At 41.0% G+C, this 22,252-nt stretch overlaps 1 protein-coding gene and 1 long non-coding RNA gene across 2 annotated transcripts in view; both read right to left on the bottom strand.

Annotated features, from left to right (window-relative positions):
• EIF2B3 (eukaryotic translation initiation factor 2B subunit gamma) overlaps positions 1-22,252 on the bottom strand; it is a 601,892-nt gene that overhangs the window by 484,555 nt on the left and 95,085 nt on the right. The gene's annotated exons all lie outside the window — the stretch shown is intronic.
• The window catches only part of LOC121928332, a 33,357-nt gene continuing 22,028 nt past the window's right edge, over positions 10,924-22,252 (bottom strand). The window contains exons 2-3 of the long non-coding RNA XR_006103484.1: positions 18,232-18,335; positions 10,924-11,121 (exon numbers count right to left, since the gene is read on the bottom strand). This is a non-coding gene — a long non-coding RNA (uncharacterized LOC121928332). The remainder of the gene's footprint in view (positions 11,122-18,231; positions 18,336-22,252) is intronic.

The raw sequence follows: 22,252 nt of genomic DNA on the forward strand, positions 1-22,252 counted from the left end.
AAAACATGAGCTCTTACAAGTTCTGCCATACTGGAATGGCTTTGAATATGGCTGTAGCAATAGACCCCACATTTGCTCTCTGAGGACAAGCCTAGCTAAGTATAGGGAAGCTCATGAGAGTTACAAGGCTGTCAGGTGATAAAAGGGCTACAGTCAATATTAACACAAAGACAGTGTGAAACATTGTGATCTGCCTCAGTAGTGCGACTTCCTGTACCAATAAAATCATTCATCTTCAATGTATGAAGGTAATACCACCACAGACTGAGCAAACACAAAGAGAGGATATAGAGAGCCAGTGTCATAGTGGTTTGAGCACTGGACTAGGACTCTGGAGATCCTGGCTCAGCCATGGAAACCCACTGAGTGACCATAGGCAAGTCACACTCTCTCAGCCTCAGAGGATGGGAATGGCAAACCTCCTCTGAAGAAACTTTCCAAGAAACCCTCATGATAGGCTTGCTTTAGAGTCATCATACGTCAGAAACAACTTGAAGAAACATAACAACAATGGATGCAGCTACCATCATATGCTGAGGGTGGGGTGGGGTGGGGGCTCAAACAGACAAATGGATGGATGGACAGACATCTGGACTATCTGGGGGGGGGTAATATGAACTCACGCCCTGCAAAACCCTGAGCCCTGGTGGCGCAGTGGTTAAATGCCTGTACTGCAGCCATTCACTCAAAACCACAAGGTTGCGAGTTCAAGACCAGCCACGGGCCCAAGCTTAACTCAGGCTTGCATCCTTCCGAGGTCGCTAAAATGAGTACCCAGACTGTTGGGGGGCAAATTAGCTTACTTGCTAATTAGCTTACTTGCTGTTCACCGCTATGATCTTTGGAATAGCGGTATATAAATAAAAAACAACAAAAAACAAAACAACAAAACAATCCCCCTGCCACTTTTTTATGTACTCTACCCAAGCCCTACCCAAGCCCAAGTTTCCTGGATCCCTCTTTATGTAGAGATCCTTACATGGGGAAATAGCATATAGTATGGCATATCCAGCAAAATTGTAAGCCTTCAGATATGGCCATAGCATGGGCATCAGCGTAGCTAAATACAAAGAAGGTCATCACAGTCACCAGGGAAGCTGCCAGGCAATGAAGTGGCTCTCAACTTCACACAAGCTCCAGGACCCATAAGCTACCAGGGTTGCTCTCCTCAGTCCACTTTCTCCTTATAACAACTCTGTCAGAAAGGTTAGGCTGAAAGATAATGACTGACATCCTACATGGGGAGTATGAAGTGCTGCCAGGTGGAACTCCATTCCATCTTTCTTCTCTTCCCACTGCAGGACCCACCTGGTCTCCTGTCTCATCCTGACTATTTAGGGGCTGGGAGAGAGTGAAGGGAGGCAGAGAAGTATCCAGCTATTCCCTATAGCCAGAAGCACAATGGCAAACATGACTTCTGGGAACTCTCAGAGTTCCCAGAGATGTTATCCTTGCTATAGAGATACATCTGGATGCTTTCCCACTTCTTCCCACTCTTCTGCAGACATTACATGACTGTGTTGGAGCCCTGCAGGAATCAGAAGAGTTTTGAGAGTTGAAGGGGGCATTGTTTGAAGAAGATGGTGAATTTCTATCTTTTAACATGAAAAACAAACAAACAAAGCCACAATTAACAGAATGCCAGCCCTTGACTGATCCAAGGTCATCTACTGAGCTATGTCACTAAGTGGGTTTTTACCCAGGTTCCAACATATCCTGAGGGACACTGTTCTTAATCTAGAATGACCAAAAAGGCAGCTATCTAGTATGGACTGATGTAGGATGACTGTAAAGGATATGAAGCATCTCTTTCTACTAACAGTATTATGAAAGCATTCTGCATTTGCTACCATATGTTTGCATTCCAGAGGTAACACAGGCAGTGCGTGGTGGCCAAAGATGCAAAATATCTTCAGCTAACTAATGAGTAGAAGCAATCATCTGGCCAAAAGAAATAAGATTAGGATTATCCACTGGATCAGTGATGAATACGCAGCTATAAAACCCAAATCGTGTCCTCCTAGGCAGTTCTAGCACTCCCACCCCAAACCAGGCTTCCTTTTTAAAACCACGTTTGAAAAGGAAAGCATGGGCTGTACAGTATTTTACTGGCCTCTGGCAACCTAACTGTAGCAGCGGTTGGGTTAAAAAGCGCCTGACAGAGGAAGATTAAAAACAATCCAAGGAATTTGTTGCAAACTTCCTGGATGGTTCCCCACGCAGTGGCGTTTTCTTGGCTGCCTGGCTTATAATCAGCAGAGTGGAATGTTGTAAATTAAATATTTTTAAACAACTTTGCTCTCTCCCTGGTTAAACATTGCAAAGATTGCTCTTTCTTGTCTGTTTCATGCTGGGTGGTCTCTTTCCCCCCATTTGCCTGTACGTCTTCCTCAAACACAATTAACCATTTAGATGTTGCACAAAGGATTAGCTTATGCATACAAGACCAGACGCTAGTTCTATTTGTTGGGGGGCAGAAAGGGGGGTGTGGGGCAAGGAACCAGGGGGCAGATCTTTTACTTTCTGTTAAAAAACAAAAGCCAAGAAAATCCGCTAAACCCTCAAGTTTTCCTTGAATGATAAAAGCTCAACTCCAGGCTCCTCAGCTGTCTTCAGGTTTAGGCCTCACAGGCGCATTGCTTTCTTATCTTTATGACTGAAACAGCTTTAAACATGGCAGTTTATGTGACATACACAAATTCTGGTACCTTTTAAACCTGAAATCTACCTTAGCACACTATCTGTTTACAAGACTCCATGGAACTCTATTTCACAGACCCACTGCTCTGCTGTGACTGTGGCTTTTGCCATATCTGGGGTTAACCTCTTTTCCAATATGCAATTGTTCCTTTGGAATAGCTGAGACATTAGAGGCAGTGACAGAAAGGATAGTTGTCATGTTGGCTTGCCAGGTCTCAGAGCCCTGGCTAAAGTCCCAGGAAACTGTTGTGCTTCCTCAGGTTACCAGGCAGGGGGATTAATCTCAGGAGGATCAGCACTGGAAGATGCGAATATCAGATTTTTCTATGTTAGGCGGTTTTGAACTGGTCACCCATCTCCACCTATTCCCAGTTAACATGAGGTCTCTCTGGCTTAGCACAATTGTGTTTGTGTGTCCAGTTTATACTGCATTGTTGCACCAAAACAACAGGAGTGAAGGGTGAGGAATGGAGAGTGATGAGAGATGATTGATCATGGGATGTCATTTGGAGGAAGGCTAGTGAGGTGCCAGAGAAAACCCTTCTTGTTATACATGCCCTGGTAGCAGTGGAGCAGAGCCTGGGAGAAAAAGGCCCCAAAGACTGGCAATGAACATTTATATAGCCTACGCAGCAGCATAAATCCTGGAGAAAATCCCTACATGCCATATTTCCTGCACCTAAGGCCATGCAGGATATGAGCCCTAACAGGAATGGTGGCACTTCTGCCAGCTGTCCATGCTTCCCCAACATCTCTGGATTGCTATGTTGCCTTGTTAGTTGAATTTTATCTCACTTGCTCATTTTTCCACATTGGCTTTGCAATCGTTTGTACAATTAGCTTATCCAGAAGCATTTCTAACCCATCTCTTGCCTGCCCTATCTCTTACATCACAAGGACCTACACTTGTTCTGGGATTTTAGGCCTGAAATCTCAGGGGCATGTGATGCTGCTGATGTAGCAACTGCATGGGCCCTTTCAGATTGCATGATTATAGCACTATGATTCCACTTTGACTGCACTGGATCCATTCTACAGAATCCTGAGATTTGTGGAGGGCTGTAGAGTCACACAAAACTATAAACCCCATGATTCTATCAAACACAGCTGTGACAGTTAATGTGGAATCATAGTACTGTAATTCTCTAGTGTGAGGGCCTCCTAAATCTATCTTTCTAATAAGTATGATATATATGCATGTGTGTTACCTGCTCAGAAGTGATCCGTTAGGTAAAGTGAAGCAGTTGTTTCAGATGACAAATGTTTGTAATTGTAGCGAAATGTTGAAGGAGAGAGCAGTGTGCCATGAAGCCAATGTTGCACCTTTAGGCCTGATGTTTTCTGTTAAGGTGAAGGATGCTAACATCTCGCCACTGTTTCATAAAGATTTAAGAGCTGGTCCAGTTGGCCTCATTGCAGTTAACAGGTATGGGGCAATATCTTGTTTTTCACATCAAGTAGCAAAATGTGTTGGACCCTGCTGATACGCACATTTTCATTTCATGGAGGATCACAGGTCAAGCCTCAGCATTCGGGGGGGAAAGCTCTGATACTTTAGGATTAGACATATTCTTGCATTTCCAGCCCTGAGAGGGATGAGGGCTTTCCTAGAGTGTATACAGGTGCTTCCTCTCTTGAGATCCTGACAATAGCTGAAGAAGCCTCTGCCTGAACTTTGGTTTGGCAGCTGTGTTGTAGGCTCTAAATGAGAGCAAGAGTGCAAGAACTACACTTGCACACATAGATATGCCAGAGTCATTTTCCCAGGCAGTTTTCTTTTGCTTCTGGCCTGGGAGTCAGAAAAGGAATTAGGCCTACAAAAATCTAATGCCCCAGAGATCCCAAAAGACACTAGGCACATATATTTAACCTGTCCTCCCTCTAGGTTTAGGATAAGAAATTATGATCAGGTTTGGTGCCTCTAAGTCTAAATCCAATTGCTAGCCCCCATCTAGAATAGACCTATTTAATCAATTGTTGTTGTGTGGCTTCTTATCATTTCCAACATATGGTGGCCCTATGGTCATGGTTCTCAAACTTTAATCTGACTCCCCCAGATATTTTAGACTTCAGTTTTGAGAATTTCTGCTTGTTGGCAAAGCTGGCTTCTGGAAGTTGAAGTCCAAAATACCTGGAAGACCAAAGATTGGGATCCACAATCTATCACAAGATTTTCTTGTCAAGGGGCTTTCCATTGCCTTCCTTCAAGGCTGAGAGAATATGATTTGCCCAAAGTAACCCAATAGGTTTCAGTGGCAGAGTGATGATTTGAACCCTGGTCTCTCTGTGTCCTAGTCCAACACACAAACCACTATACTATACTAACTCTTGTTTAACCCATTGTTGAATGGTAAACTGACTTATGGAAATTCCTCTGGTTCAATGAATCTAGTCCAAACTGGCAACTGAATTTAGGCCTTAGTTTAATGCATTTATACAGCTAACACATAGCCCATTATGTGCAGGTGTCCCACACTGTCCATAGGAAGTGAAGAAACTGTTGCATATGCTGTTTTAAAGGGTGCATATGCGTAATGCAATTCTTTCCCAATCATCTAGTATTGGACTAATGGCACCATTCTAGGTTACTAGCTCGGTTATAATTGTTATGTATGCACACATGTACACATGTGTGTGATTATCAAAATCTGCACAAGATCTCTGCACTCTGAAACAAAATGTGAATTCTTTACCGGATGCAGCAAATTTACATAGATACAAATAATTTCTCAGTAGATTCTCTGCTAGATGCCTGGATTCCTTGGGGTATAATTGAAGCTATGCAGATTTCTAGGCCTCCAGCTATAACTTAATACAGTAGTCATTAAAATGAAGAAAATAACTTATTCTCTGCAATTAGTGTGTTTAGGAAAGTACTCTTTAATCATGGCACAATTACAAAAATTAATTGGTGCTGATGTTGCCTTTTTGCCAGACACTCAGGGTGGCTGAAAACACACTGGTAAGAATTGCCTTAGATCAAGTCTTAAATTAATCAAGTCCATTTAAAACACAGTGTTGTGTTCAAACATGATTTTCAAAATTATCAGCTAGTTCTCCAGGCTGGAAAATGGGCACCTCCAAAGACCCACAGATAAATTCACAAATTTCACTTCTCGCAGCACACTAGTAACTAAGCTGACAGAAATAGGGCTGTGTAATATTACATTACAAGCAGCTGCCCTACCACAAAACAGACCAGTATCTACTGAAATATACTGGTCAAGATACTGTTCATCTTCTAATTCTAAAAGCATGGGAGTATCTCAGGCCTCAAAGAATTGAGTAGGCAATTCTATTCTATTGACTTGTAAGGGGATACAAATTAAATTACGGGATGGGGTTTAGAGAGTATTTTATTGCTTGTATTTATACCCCGCTCTTCAGAAACACATGCTTGAAGAGCAGCTTGTAAATGGTACTCTCTCTTTCTCCCTTATTCCCATCAAACAAGCCTGAGAGGCTGAGACAGAGAGGAGGGCTCATACTAGGAGATACAGCCCTTCAGATAGCCTGGATCCAAGTTGTATAGTGCTTTATAGGTCAAAATTGGCACTTTGAATTTTGCTGTTCCTGGCAATAACAGTGCCAAGGAGTTCAAGAGGCAATAGCTCTACACCGAGGAAAGCTATATTCACATTACTGAAAATATGGCACAGAAAACAATTGGTCCTGTCCCTGTGAAACATAGACGAATCATCTAGCAGGTGATGTGAAACACCTTGAGAGTCCATGCCTATTAGAGCAGACAATACTGTACTATATGGAGTATGGAAAAATTACTTTTCTGGACCACAGCTCCAGAGATTTTGGAAATCTGAGAGATTATGGGTGCTGTAGTTCAAATTTTTCCCCCAAGGTCTGAAACTAAATTAAATGGACAAGTAATCTGATCTGTGTATTTGTCAATATGAAAGACTACCCTCAAAGCTTGTTAAGACATTGCTGGAAACCATGGCCTCTGACTGTTCTAATTTTGCAGGTACAATCCCAGCTAATTCTCTGTTGTCTTACTTTTTCAGCTGCTTTTAAAATGTTCCAATCCCCCCCCCTTTCTCCTCAGTTTACTTCATTTGCTGCAAACCGAGTTTGAAGCACAAAAGTACTTTGCACTCAATTAACTCAGCATGCAGAGAGGAACAAAAGGATGGAACCTTTCCCTTTCTACTGGGCTCAGGCAAAAGCAAACTGTTGCAGTCTTTCCTCTTAATAACATTTTTTTTTCATCTTGACCACACTGATGTTGCATGGCCACATGTTCCAGTTTTCATCTCTGAAATGTTGGGAGGGTCTGGGAAACATGTGTGGTAGTTGAGGCTGAACTACTTTTAGCAATAGCATGGGGTGCAGTGGATGATGCCTGAAGTTTTCTCCAGCCGATGGAGGGGTGTGTGTGTGTGCGCGCGCATGCGCGCGTGTGTGTGATTTTTACTGGCACTGTTTGCCTCACAGCCTTCAATCCATTTCCTTTAAGAGTATATTGGGATTAATATAGCCATATTTTCTGGCTTTGGTTAACACAACAGTCAATGTGTTTTGATGAGAATGGAAAAACTAGAAAGAATAAAAACTGTGTGCTGTTAACCTGTGTCTGAACCTCATGTGTCTGCACTTTAAAGAGAATGAATGTTATGCTACCAGTGTGTAATGGGAACACAGTGCAGCTTCCCATGACACGTGGGATCTGCTCATTGCCACATCATTTGTTTAGTTGGACCTTTTGCTCACACTCCAATTCCACTGACTTCAGGATTGGGGTATGTGACAAATACCCATAGCAGACATGACTTTATTGTAAGTAAAAGGAGCAAGGACTGTAAATTCCCTCTTGATGGTCAGCCTTTGTGAAGGAGACACTGTCCAAAGCACTGCAGAAATAATCCAGTTTGACACCACTTTAACTGCCCTGGCACAGTGCTAGGGAATCCTGGGAATTGTGGTTTATTGTGACACTAGAGCTCTCTGACAGAGAAGGCTAAATGTCTCAAAACTATAGTTCCCAGAATCCCCTAATTTGACCCAGGGGAATTAAAGCAGTCATACTGGATTATTACAGTACTGTGTTTTGGACCAGTGTGAACCAATACTTATGGTAGTATATGATGCATGATGTTGAAAGAGATGTACACTGTGAAAAGACTACTGTAGAATAAAAAAAGAAGACACCAAGAATACAAGACTACTCCACTAGATAGGGTCAAAGTAGGCAAAAGTTGAATTATGTGGGTAGGGAAACTGCCCATAAGGGGATGCCATCTATGATAGTGGCAGGCAGGAAGCAAGTCAGGGCACAATTCAAAGTGCTGTTTTTGACCTATAAACTCCTATATGGGTCCAGGTTATTTGAAGGGCTCTGGGTTCATCTGGAAAGGCCCTTTTCACTGTCCCACCACCCTCAGGCTTGTTTGGTGGGAACAAGGGGGAGGGCTGCTCCCACACTTTGGAATGTCCTTCCTAGAGAGATCAGAATTCTCCAGAATAGCCCCATCCTTGCTCTTCTTTCTGCAGCAGGGGGAAAAAACCAAACAAAAAGGTTAGGCTTTTAAATGCTGTGCAATTCAGATTTTAAGATTTCAAAGATATAACTGTGTTAGTCTGTAAAATCAGTATTTAAAGAGATCTTTTAGCACTTTTAAGACAAACTGAAAGAAGGTGGCAGCAGAAGCTTTTGTAATCTTTAAGTCTACTTCCTCAGATGCATATGAGGTAGTAGACTTAAGTCTATGAAAGCTCATGTTGCTAACTTCCTTCTTTCAGTTAGTTTCAAAGGTGCTACAAGATCTCTTTACATTCAGATTTTAAGGTTTGCATAGAGTTTTTAAAATATATTTTACTATTTTAATGTTTGCTTTATAAATTGTTTTAACTTTTTAAATAAGGGTTATATTTATTTCTTTTACTATATTAAATGTAATATATATAAAACATACAATATATATTTATATATTTTAATGTTTTTGTGTTGTTTTTAATTTGCATGATTGTACATTTGCTGTGAGCCATCTTGAGTCATCTGTATTGGAAAAAAGGCAGGATATAAATCAAATTAAAATAAAAAGTCAGGCTCTACCGGTAATTTAAAGGGTATTGCCAAATATTTCCAACTTCCAATAGTTTTATGATAGGAAGCACTTCCCCTGCCCCCAATCTCTGCCAGGAGTGTCTTTCTTGTGTCTTGTTTGTCTCTCAGCTTCTAGGTTTTCAATTGGATCTTTCTGTACTGGCCAGCTTTAAATGTTAGTGTTATAAAATATCTATATAGTGAAAAACATATAGATATTGTATGTGCTTGCACATGAGGTCATCCCAAGTGTACGGTTCATGAGGAACAATAGATAAGTGGCTCTTGCCTGAATGATTGTCTTGCAAACCAGCTGTGGCTCTGGTCAGTTGACCTTGCAGTACTAATGTGGATCACACAAGCTTGTAACCCATCAACTCCTTTCTTAGAAGACAGAACTACAGGTACACGAACACAGAAACAGTACTGCTATTACCAAAGGACGTCTGAAACATATGTTGTTTAGACCAGATTCCTAAATCTCACTTTCAGACTACTAAAGGGTTAAATTTCCAGCAAAGATTTTGTGATTTCTGGAGGAACCATTATTTGGAATTATTTTTTATAACTGCTGTACAGCCACACACGATGACTACATCAAGAGCGAATCCTTGCTTTGATAATCTACTTTTATCTCGCCCCAAGCACCTGCGGGTCATAAAAGGCAAAAAAGAAAAAAGTCTGTTCTTCCAACAGTCAGTAACAATTGCAAGGAGAAGAAAATGCAGATTAAGAACCATATTTCTAATTTGGACACCAATGCTTCCTCTGTCCCCTGATGTAGCAGGGAGGACAACTGGGGCTCTCTAGATGGTTTTCAACTGTAATTTCCATCAGCCTTAGCTAGTGTAGCCAATAGAGAGGGAGTATGGGAATTGCAATCTAACATTTTGGAGGGTAACAGCTGCTGCTCTGGACTAACCAAAAAACCTCATGTTCCTGATCTGAAGGGCTGAAAAACCAATTTTAGGGCAGTTCTGAAGATTGCTGTGGGAAGTGAAGGATTTTTATTGCACTCACACTTCACGGCCAGTGCCATATTGGATTGGGCCCTCTTTTCACACTTAATACAGTATGAAATTAGACCTACTGTGGGGTTAATTTGGGCCACACAAGAGTACCCCAAAAGTGGCATGAAGATGCAACTGGAGAGTAAGCAATCTTTCATCTGAGACAGCTATTTCCCATTTTCCCATTCTGAGCCAGTTCTTTAATGTGGTTTAATTTTCATTTATGAAGGACTGGGCAGGGCTGGATTCTAATTTTGATTCTCTTGCATAAAATTAAGGAGAAAAATGCTTCATCCCTCAGGGAGGAAAAGATCAAGAACATATTTCCTAATGAAAATGAACCAATATACCTCTGAGCCAATAGCTGGAAGTACATCTTGACTCTGAATAGCCAGGTTCAGATGTGTTTCTGAAATTCCTGCTAGACAAATTCTTGCAAATCAGAAATTTTAAGAAGAGACAAACCTCTGACTCACAGAATTTCAAGAATTTGTTTTTCATATTATGAACTGAGTGAAAAACTCCTAACTTGCTAATGGAAGGAATTCCATACCCTCACAAATTGTTTCTGCTTTTTTGTACAACATTCTTTTTATATATATATTATTTTCAGGTAGGATCCATTGACATTTAAACTTGTTCTCAAAATACTGTTGGCTTATAAATGCATTGTTTTTGCAGTATTTCTCCTCTTTTTTGTGGGTTGCAATGCTTTGTACTGGTGATTTTAAGACTACGGACACAGATGTTATGTTTTGCTTGAGTTGGAGCAGCTAATTCTGAACTAAAGTATATTTAGTTCAGAATAATTTTCTTACCGTACATCACCTTGCACTTACTGCTTCCCTTCCCACTATTATCTAATCGTTTTGTAACATCGAGTAGTCAGTCTTAAGACTGAGTCATCCTGTACTATCTTGCTTTTCTAAGGTACTAGAACTCAGAAAGCTGGCACCTTCATCAGAATGAGATCAGCTAAGCTTTTCTTTTTGACTGAGCACAATCTGTGTGGTCCCTGCTCTTAGCTTGGCTGGCAACACAGTGCATTCACTGGATTTACAGGAACCAATATCACCCTCTGCAAAGCTGCATGCATGTTAATGAGGGGAGGAGTAGGGAAAAAGCCAAACAGAGGAGACAAATAGACAGATGTCACTGTAAATATTTCTTTATTAAGGTGTAAATTGAATGATGACATTGGGGTGGATACCAGTGATGACAGGAGTAATCACAGGAAACAGATTCCAGAGCTGGGATGCAGGTTCAGGCAGTCAGAAAACCATCCTTGAGTTTTGTTTCAGATTTCCATCAGCTGATCAGTACCCATTATAACTTCATTAATGTGTTTAGCTGTAAGAAAGAAAGAAAAAAATCTGTTGTATTGAGGGAAAGGAAAGACTTTAATACTTATACTTTGTTCAAGAGGAAACCTAAGAGAGGAAATAGAAAACTACGAAATGTATTATTGTGCTTAAACTATTTGTTTTAGTTCAAGAAAGAAAACTGATCAAGCTGCAGATGGTGGCTAATGAAAGAATGTACAAGTATGTGTTATTTCCATGAACCAGTGTGGTATAGTGGTTTGAGTATTGGGCTGTGACTCTGGAGACCAGGCTCAGCTATGGAAACACATTGGGTGACCTTGGGCATGTCACATGCTCCCAGCCCCAGAAACCCAGTGACAGGGTTGCCTTAGGGTCACCACAAGTTACAAATAACTCAAAGCCACACAGAAACAAAAAAATTACTGCTACTCAGCAACAAAGGCAGAGGCGAGCCAACAGCTTGCCTGACAGATGAATATCCACATATCAGCTTGAAAATATACCAGCCAAAATAAAGAGAATGAAGTAGAAATTGAAGTACAGCTCAGCCCCAACCAAGCAAACCTCCCACTGGTAAGGAGTTGAACTCCCTTCTGTTAGCCCTATACAGAAGTGGACCCAGAATTAACAGGAAGAAAAGGGCTATATAGGAGTTTTTAGTCCTAGGTCGAGAGGCATTACTTTTCAGCTGGCATCACCCTATTCTCAAGCCCAGATAGGCGTTTACATATTCTCCACCTTCTCAGAAATTTCTTACCAGGCTGTCTTTTATTTGACATTGGCAGGGCTACAGCTGCATTCAAGCCGCAAAGAAAAGAGGGGGATTAAATAAGGTACTTTTCAAAAGGGTCCCAGAATTTGGACTCTGCTTGGCACAAACTGTTTCAGACTGAGAGCATCTGTGCCAAGCAGATCCAGAGCAACATCAAAATGTCTGATTAGCACTCGGTGAGGGAGCATTGCCTGGCCCATTTGTTCTGGGTGCTCCAACCTGAATGGCTTGGAGAATGAGTCACATGTTACACAGGAATCTCTGCTGGGAACAGAAGAGCACTGCAACAAGTAAATGGCTTGGAAAAGACAGGCTGTGAATGCCTCACAGAAAGCTTGGGATCTAGAAGACTGTTCACCTTTCATAGCAAAGAAACTGTAATCTGAATAAATACGGTGACTTTCCATCATAGTACTATACAGTAATAACAGTTATTTCTTCTACTGGACAATTGATATTTGCTGGCAGCCTCTCTCCTAGAGAGCCTGCCTTCACAGGGAATATGAAAGCATCACCTTGTTGTTTGCTCAATTAGACCCAGAGAGATTGCTGCTGGTAGTGGCAAAGCTAAGCTGTAAAGGAGGAGGAAGAGGAGAAGAAGAAAGAGGGTGTGTATGTGGGAAGAGAAGAGAAGAGAGATGGGGTTAGGGCCAAAATCCAGGACCACCACGAAGTTCCATCCCTCAAGGGCTCGAGAAAATGTTCAGTTTACTCACTCAATTACATACACTGTTTTATAAATCCTTTAAAATAAAATAGAAAACAGTTCCTGGCACGGAGTTACTGCTCTATTATACACCAGTGCTGAAAGACTCTGCTGCATATGAGCGCTCCTTAAAAGACAGATATGGTTTTAACAACAATAAGAATTAGTATATTAAAAACAAAAAGGAACAGAAGGGAGAGGGTGTGAATAAAGTTACAGAAAGGTTGTGTACACACGTATACACACACACTGGGTGGCTCAAGGCAGTGCAAGGAATACCTCTTCCCTCCTTATTCATTTGGTGGATATTGTGTGACACAGAAGGGATACACTCACAGTCTCAGAGAGCAGCTGCAAGCAGGTCAGGAGACAGGGTAGCTCTGGAAACTCCATGTGGTGAGAGAGAAGGGAAACAGGTGGTGGGGCCAGTTTGTTTGCATTGGTAGAGCAAGAGGGAACTTTGGGCAAATGCTGTCTCTATTCCTTTCAGGGTTTATTTGGACAATTCAGGGGTGGCCCCACTGAAGGCCCAGAGGTCTGATGTAGCTAATGGAGTTGTACAGCCACTTCTTAGGAGCAACTGCAGCTCCTAGAATTAAGTGCTCACTTAGATATACGTTATTAATTGACAGACAGAAATTGCAAAGAAGGAGTGTGTCAGTTGTCTGAGTGGCTCTGAATGATCCCAGGTATGATCAATGGGGAAAGAGATACTTAATGCATCTCTTCAGTTCAGCCACATTGTTCTGTCCGCCAGTTTGGTAAACAGCCATACGATCAGCAAAATATCTTAATGTTTTAATACAAAACGTCTTAAATACAGAATTTTCTGAGAATCCAACTTGGCCAACCACCACTCTCTTGTGGACAAGCACTAGAAAGATATTCAGAAGAGAGGTTTGCTGAGCCAAAATTAAATTATATCTCATTGCTAGACTTTTTTTTAATTGGTGTCTCTTTGCATAAATGTTGGAGGCTTTGGTGGAAAAGCAAATGTTTTACAAAGAAATATGAAAAAAACAACACAACAATGGGAGCAGAACAGATATCCACAGGAATTAAATATTCATGACTCAAACAATGGCAAAAACAACTAGGTCATAGCTTTGCCTCAGGAACCTGAACTTACATCTTTCTATGCCTCTGCCAAAACAGCCATATTGTAAGATGATCAGGGAAGAAAGGAAAAATGGCAGCAGCCCCAACTGTGATCCTTAAAATGAGCAGCCTTCTTGGCCAAGCTTAGTCAGGCCTGTTCCTCCTATGCACTTAGATTAATGGAAGAGAAGGAAGTCTGGGATGCAAGCAGTGAGAAGAAGTGCTTGCTCTTCTCTTGTTGGGAAGGAATAAAATTCAGTAAATTCCAGGATACAGCAGTACAGGGGTACCCCGGGTTACGAAATTAATTCGTTCCGCCGCTGCTTTCGTAACCCGGAATACTTCGTAAGGCGAAAAAGCCATAGGCGCTAATGGGGAAAAGCCGCGATTTCGTGTGAAATAGCGCCGAAAAGCACCAAAAAAATTTTCGTAACCCGAAATAACCTTCGTAACCCGGAACAGTTTTTTTGAATGGATTTTTTTCGTAACCCGGAAATTTCGTAAGGCGGCGCATTCGTATCCTGGGGTACCAGTGTAACTGCAAGCTGGGTCAAATGGAAGGGGGAAGGAATGCTAAATTATTATTTGAGCAAGACAGGCTGGCCAGTTACTGTTTGCAGACAAGTCCCTAAATTAAGTCAAGACATGCTTGTAAAGCACAGCTCTACAATCTCAACAGCAAAATGCCATTGCTTTTGGAAAACACAAGTTTGTTAGGATCTTCAAATGCATGTTAAGGGTCAATTAAGAGCTTCTGTGCCTACTTCTGAGGAGGGAGAAGGATGAATGCAAATGGAAACTTTCAAAATTGGTTTTTCTTATGTTATTGCAGAGCTATCCCTGTGCAGATGCCACTGTAGGCTGCATATACACAGCCAATTCCCTAGAGTTAAATTTCCAAGGGCTTCCAGATGTGCAGTTGCTATTATACAAATGTCAAGTGGTGAACTGGACAACTAACAACAAGGTCTCTGACTCACATGGGCTGTTTACAGAGAACCTCAAGCCTCACTGAGCAGTTTCCTGTTGTGGTATATTCTAGTTTGGGATAGACCTCCATGTTCAAAATCTGTTCTCTTTCAAATCCTCTGTATACATAGGGTTAATTATTAGAGCAAAATAGCAGCACAGTTTAAATCTCTAGGTGACAAGCTTCCTCCTAACCTAGGCATGGTTTCTGTTGGAAGAAAGTAAATAACACTGGATGATGAAGGGGCTACTTCCAGCTACTGACTACAGCAAATCTGATAGGGATTGAGTAAATTTGCCTATATGTTCTAGAAGCACAGGAAAAGAGATAATTTTCAACTCTTGGATATGAATTACCTAATAATCTTGACCATTACAAATTATTTACAAATACAAAACAATAGCAAAAATCTTGTCAACATGGAAAGCAGGAAACTATATATTTGGCTGTTCTTGACAGACTCCAGTTCTTCAATTTCCAATATTATTAATAAGCAAAAGGTATGTTCAAATTCCTAACCCTGAACCCAACATGGTTTTCTCAAGGAACTGGGTACTGCTGTATCACAGAAAATAATCTGAAAGGCCAGAAACGTGGGACTCAATATTTGTAGTGTGAAGGTCACATAATGTCAGGTTGAACTGAATTTAATGATGCACTGTACACAAGGCACAGAAACAACAATACAGTGCAACCAGAAGCCTGACTTAGAAAAGAAGCACTCTGTCTAGTTTTGGCCATTATTATTTATTATTATTATTAGCTTTATTTATAAAGCACCATAAATGTACACGGCGCTGTACAAAACCAAGTAAAATCAAGAATATATAAAAAGCCTGCCTATGGCATACATTCTAGAAGTTAAAACAACAAATTAAAAACATCATAAGAAAACACGTTAAAACAGGAAATATCCAACATTGAGTCAAGCATCAAAACAACCAGGTCACAATCACAGACTCCCTGGGAACGCTTCCCTAAACAATATGGTCTTCAACTCGGCTCTAAAGCTGGTTAGAGACGTGTTGAGTCGTGCTTGTAAGGGGAGGAGGTTCCAGGAGTGGGGGGGAGCAAGCAAGAAGGGACAAATCTGGATCGGGGCTGTGGAAATCCTGGGCTGGGACAGGAGACCTTGGCTACCAGAATGGAGGGAACGAGTGGGGATGTAGGGAGATAGAAGTTCAGAGAGATAGGGAGGGGCCAGCCCATGCAGGGTTTTAAAAGTGAGCAGGAGAAGCTTGTACTGAATGAAGAAGGAAAAGGGGAGCCAGTGAAGGGGGGAGACATGGTCATACCGGCAAGCGAGTGAGATAATACGAGCAGCTGAGTGCTGAACAGAAATCAATGTGTGGAGGTGAGAGAGAGGAAGCCCTGCCAAGAGAAGGTTACAGTAATCTAATCGAAAATGGAGTGAAGTAGAAGATCGAAGGAAGCTAAGAGGGAACTGAAGCGAGAGGTTGAAGAATTTGTAGGATCATCAATGTGAATATTGAAGTCACCGAGAATCAGAGAGGGAACAGAATATGAAAGAAAAAATGTGAGCCAAGACTCAAAATCAGAAAGAAATTGGTTGGCAGAACCAGGGGGGCGATAAATGACAGCAACATGGAGCTGTAAAGGAAAGAAGAGTCGGATAGAGTGAGATTCGAAGGAAGAAAAACAGTAGCTAGTGGGGGGAGAAAGGAGTTGAAACTGGCAGGCGTTGGACAATAAGATGCCGACCCCTCCTCCTCTGCCCTCAGGACGGCTTTAATGAGTAAAAGAAAGACCGCCATAAGAAAGGGCAGCGGAGGTAACAGTATCATGGGCCGGGAGCCAAGTTTCGGTCAGAGCAAGAAGATTGAGAAAGCGAGAAAGAAAAAAAATCATGAAGTACTGCCGCTTTTGAAGCAGCGGAGCGACAGTTCCAAAGTGAGCAGAAGAAGGGAACATGGGAGATAGGGAGGGGACGGATGGGGATCAGGTTGGGAGAGATATGAGGAGCCATGGGCAGCCTGGTCTTCACAAAGGGGGCGAAAGGGTGGAGCAATGCCCTTTAAGGGGAAGGCTCCAGGCCACGCCCAACTCACTGCCTTGCTGCTGGTGTTGCTGCTGCTTCCTGAGTCCCAATGGAGTGGGGGTGGGAGAGGAGGAAGATCAGCGTCCTGGAGGGCTTGCTCTCCATTTTTAAGAATGTAAACAAATAGAAATACCCCCCTTACCCCCCCCTTTTTTTTTTACTCTTGTGGGTCCTGGGAACCACAAAATCAGTTCACTCCTGCCCTGGGATTTATAGATTTATGGGGTATATAGAATTTGCTTCTAGAGAGGAACCACCTCATCAGACTATAAATCCCAGGGTTCTGTAAGATGCAGTCATGGACATTAAAGGGGTCTTGAGGTACTGTAATACTGCAGTGTGAAAGAGCTCAACGTCTGAGCCTAGCATACCATATGTGGCTAGGAAAAATCATAATAAGGTTCTTTTAATAAGGAATTCATTTCTTATTGTTTTAAAACATTGTCCACTCCAAACTGTTGTGGATGTGGTAGTTTTAATATCCAAACAACATGATAAATAATTATCAGAAACCCTGTATGGTGTCTGTGCACACCCATGAGAACTGATTGCATTTGTATACACATCAAATGATAAAAAACAGTGTAAACACTTCTGCAACTGGGGTCATAAACTATGTATACACAAACCAAGCCAACCTTTCCATTACAGACAGTTAAGACCTAAAAATCACACAGCTTGAGAAGATGAAAAAGGCAGGCCATCCATTTCCACCACAAATGAACCACTTAATGGAATGCTTTCGTCAGAGCCCCACACCCAAAACCAAGAAGTTGCCAAATCTTCTTGATTCATTTTAAAGCGTTGGGCAGATAGTTTAGACACGTTGTCCTTCATCAAGATGGGGATCATCAATCCAGAAGGGGCAGTTACTGAAACTATCACTAACCCCTTCAACTGCAGTGAACAGTTTCTAATGGACCCTGTGTTTAAAATAAGGCTGATGAAGACTACATCTTCTCTTTCTTTTACATAATTCACATTATAGTTTTAGACTGGTGGGCCAGGCAATTAAGAACCCAAAAGAAGAGAAAATAAACAGGGATTAGGGAATAGATATGCAGTTAATCACTCTCCCAACATCAGCTTCACTCTATAGTGTGTGCCTCCCTGCAGCTTTGTTGCATGCTTTTGAATATTCATCCTACTACATCATACCTGTTTTAGTTGGGGCAGTGCTAATTTAGAACTGGCACAACATATGACAGAAAGCAGTAGTCTAAAAACTCCTTGTACTACCTAATTCTTTATGCATGATGGAATTATTGTCATCCTTTTAAGGACAGTTTTTATCTACAATAGGACCAATGGAAGTTTTGCTAATCCCTTAATTTGGGGCAGGATCCTAAACAACCTTTATTTCAAACAATTATTTTAACAAAAATTGTGTTCAATTAAGTTTACTGATTTTTTTAATAAAAGTTTTTGTACACATACAAGTTCCTCAGTTTAGGAAAAGATAAACCCTGGAAGTTATGATGGATTAAGAATTTTAGCTACTATTGGTTTACAAGAAAATCTTCCACTTACACTTGGATTCCAGGTGTTGACCGTTTCCGATCAAACAGTCCTTGATGTCAGCTCCTTTCTCAATTACTGCATTATGGCATACAACACAGTTCTGTAGGCTGCACCTAGAACATACAACAGAAATGTGGATTTAAAATGTAGCTGGAAATTAGATCAAGGACAGTAGTGAGATGTCACCACTGCAGCCAAGGATATCTGGGAATGATGGGGCAGAAGAAGCCATAGTTCAGTGCTAGAGCACATAATTTGTATAGAGAAAGTGTAATCTCTCTTTTAAAAATAGAATGACTAGTAGGTGATTTTAAAAACTGTGTTAGTCTCTCTTTTTAAAAAAAAAATTAAAAGTTTTTATAAAATAAAAAATACAGTTAAAGAAACAAACACTTTACAGGGGATTTCAATCCACATGTTGGAAAAAGAATTCCCCCTTTAAAGTTTTAGTACAAGTAATTTCCTCCTCCCCTTGAGTGACCTACATGAAACGATAAAATTTCAACATTGATTCTTCATGTACAATAATATCATTTCCTAGGATTTATCCTCAATAAGCTTATTCTACATAGTCATTTTACATATAAGTACTTTAACACAGTAAAAATAGATTCCTGCTCTTATTTCCATCTTTCTTTACAGAATTCAACTATTTTTGACCATTCATTTGTAATCTTCTCCACGTCCTTATGTCTTAAGCACGCCGTCAATTTGTCCATTTCTATCATATCTGTTAATTTAAATAACCATTCATCTATTTGTGGTGTTTCTGAACTTTTCCAGTATTGAGCTATTGTTAATCTTGCAGCAGTTATTAAATATAAAAGAACTCTCCAATACTTTCTTTCAATATTAGGGGGTATTTTATTTAACATATTCAACAAATATATTTCTGGCTGCATTTCATACTTAATCTGTAACATCTTTTCTATTAAAATATGAACTTGTTTCCAATATTTAACCAACTTTGAACATCTCCACCATACATGGATCCACGTTCCTTGTGTCTTGTAACATTTCCAGCAGGAGTCTGATGTTTTAGGGTAAATTTTTGCCAATCAGAAAAACTGTGCTAGAGTCTCTTGAGAGCTGCTGCCAGTCAGAATGGATAATATTGGATTCAATGGATTAACAGCCTGACCTGGTATAAGGTAGTTTTCTCTGAGCAGACCTGGGGCATACAACCTGCCTTTCTGAAAATCCTAGCCCCCTTTCCTCCAGTCTGGGTGCTCAGTTGCTATGACAGAGCTCTACTGCCAGATGTCACAAAGGAGGCACACAAAAGGACAAAGACAAGACAGTTGCCACCTTTCACATCCAGGATGCTTTTCTGTTTGCAGTTTCTACTGCCTTACAGAGCTCCCCCCACCCTTTTGTATTAGGGTAAATATTGCCACTGACTTTGTATTCATGCACACACAAATACCCTGCTATGTTAAACCAACAAAAGCCCAGGAAATAAAGCCTGGAATGCTCTCTGGTTCAGGGATTCCCAATTGGTGCAACCTTGCACACAGTTTGCTAAAATAACAAGGATATAGCCCAAACAGTGAAAGGTAGATTCTTCTGCCAACAGCTTTTGCAAAAGGGTGGTTTTTAAAGTAACAGTTTACAAGTCCAAGAGGATGAAGAAAGAAAGCTAAAGTTGCCAATGCTACGTTGTCCAAATCCTTTACATAAGTAGCATTATTCCTTTGTCTGTCTCATGAAAATCCATCATCAAACCAAATAAGGATTAAGAGAATCAATGCATTATACACTACAAATATTCACTAGAATTAAATTTGGTATACTTCTTACATACATATCCTATACATATCAAGATGATAGCTTTTTGCTTCAGCATAAACTGGTATAGTTATTAAGTTCAGTCAAGCTGAGCTTAATAAACCAAGTCTCAGGTAACTAACAATTCGCAGACAGGATTTCATCATGTTGTATGAGTAAGGCATGATGTTGAGTTCCTAGTCCACATGGAAGTGGAGAATAAACTTTTTCTTTTCTGAAAATTGAGGAAGCATTGAGTGTGCACACCAGTTAGGAAACCATAAAATGTTTAAGGGTAGTTTGCAATGGTTTGGATTTCTGTCCAGCTCACCAGCCTTTTCCAGCAGCACAATAAGCCACAATGCTATATTTATTTTCATCACTTAACTTCTGGCATCAAATTTCAAAACACACATGCACAGATAAAGAGAAAAAAAGAAAAGAAAAGAAAAAGATTTTACAACTGGAATGAATCTGATAAAACTTTTTATTTTGTTTCTCCTCCCGACCCACCATTACTACTATTGTTGCACATTTAGGAAGTGTGTGCTTTCTGGTTATGAAAACTACCAAGATTGTTTGAACTATAAAATTCACACAAATTAGATCTCGACCTTCCACACTAAAGTCTCTCTACCCCCCCCCCCTTTAAAAGTGTACCCAGGGTAGATTTAGACCCTGGGAAAGTCCTCCCCCTATTGGTTGCCACAGTCATTGTTCCAGTGGAACAGGGCGGTCAAGGCAGGCAGGTCACCTTCTGTAAAGCTAATGACACATAGAAGACAGAGACCTTGACTGGACTTAATGAAAATTCGCAGGGATACAATCATAATGCCTTGGGTTGCCAGGGAGACCAGCTCCCATCTCAACCACACAATCAGAAACCCAGCTTCTGCAGTCAAAGCTGAGTTGACAATCCTCTTCTTGAAAAGAATCTATCTCCCTCTAAGACATCATAGGGTTCAGAAAGGAGCAGGCCTGCATTATGAAAAGGGGGACATTTTGAGCAGGCAAGACTTTCCTTGCTCCAAGCTCAACTGCTTTCCTTTCTTGCATAGGAAGGCTGCAGTTATGCATGATGGAGTCATCTAGCTCAGGCTGCCTTGGCAAGGCCTCTTATTGAGATGTTAATAGGGGGGAAGGCTCTATAGACAGCTCTCTCCCTTTGCTCCCTGTTCCTGGGGCACTGACACAGCTGCTTCCTTTCCAACAGCTCCATTTGCTGCATAGCAATGGCAGTATAAAGACTGGCCACCCTCCCACGTGGGATTTTTTTAAAAAGTATCTAGAATCCATTGGTTTACAAACAGTTGAACTTTCCCTCCACTGGCTCACATGAATGTTACAAATAAATAATAACTTCTCCTAGGGGAACAGCCTCTTTAGGATGCCCAGCATTCTCATCGTCATGAACGGCAAAGTTGTAACTTTCCAAACCTTATAGAGTGAGAAATGTATCTTGAAAATTTCTCTGCATTCTGGCGTCAAGTGACTCAAATACACAGAAAGTAAATATAGAATTTTCCTTTATCTTTCTTTCACTCACTGTGATAAGAAATTTGTCACAAGCTTCTATCAGTGATACTACAGTTCTGAAGTTCATATAGTATCTGCATTCTGTAGACATAAAGTAACTGCTGTCTTTTATTATCTTCACAGGCTAAGTTCTTTATGCTAGTATTTTTTGCTGCAACCTAATCTTTTACACAGACTTAAATATCCTAAAGGCACTGATCTTGGAAGGTAAGCAGGGTCAGCCCTGGTTAGTACTTGGATGGGGGACTGCCAAGGAATATCAGGTGCTGTAGGTTATATTTCAGAGGAAGGAATGGGCAAAACCACCTCTTGTCTAAGAAAACCCTCTGAAATTTGTGAGGATGACTTAAGTCAACAGGAGACTTGAAGGCACATACACATTCACGCATACAGTCTTTCACACTGGGCCACAACTGATCTAATTAATGTGCTAAGACAACACTTGTGAGGTGTCCTTTTAAAAAATTTCAGGTTTTTTTTCCTTTTAAAATTCTGCATCAAAGGATTAAACTCAAACGTTAGATCCGTGTTTTGTGACTTTTAGTTCTCAGGGAAGTTGCTTAGCACTTAAAAGAGGTCCAAACCCTTAGAGAGACATTTGCAGTACACATACCCCACAGCACAGGGCAGGGCAAAAGGAGTCACACGAACACTGGGAAGTTTACATGCTTTCCTTATGTCTTTATCACTCATGTTGCTGTGTCCCATGTCTTCCCCCACACCAGTG

Source organism: Sceloporus undulatus, chromosome 4 (genome assembly GCF_019175285.1).
Source record: "Sceloporus undulatus isolate JIND9_A2432 ecotype Alabama chromosome 4, SceUnd_v1.1, whole genome shotgun sequence".
NCBI classification, from domain to species: Eukaryota; Metazoa; Chordata; class Lepidosauria; order Squamata; family Phrynosomatidae; genus Sceloporus; species Sceloporus undulatus.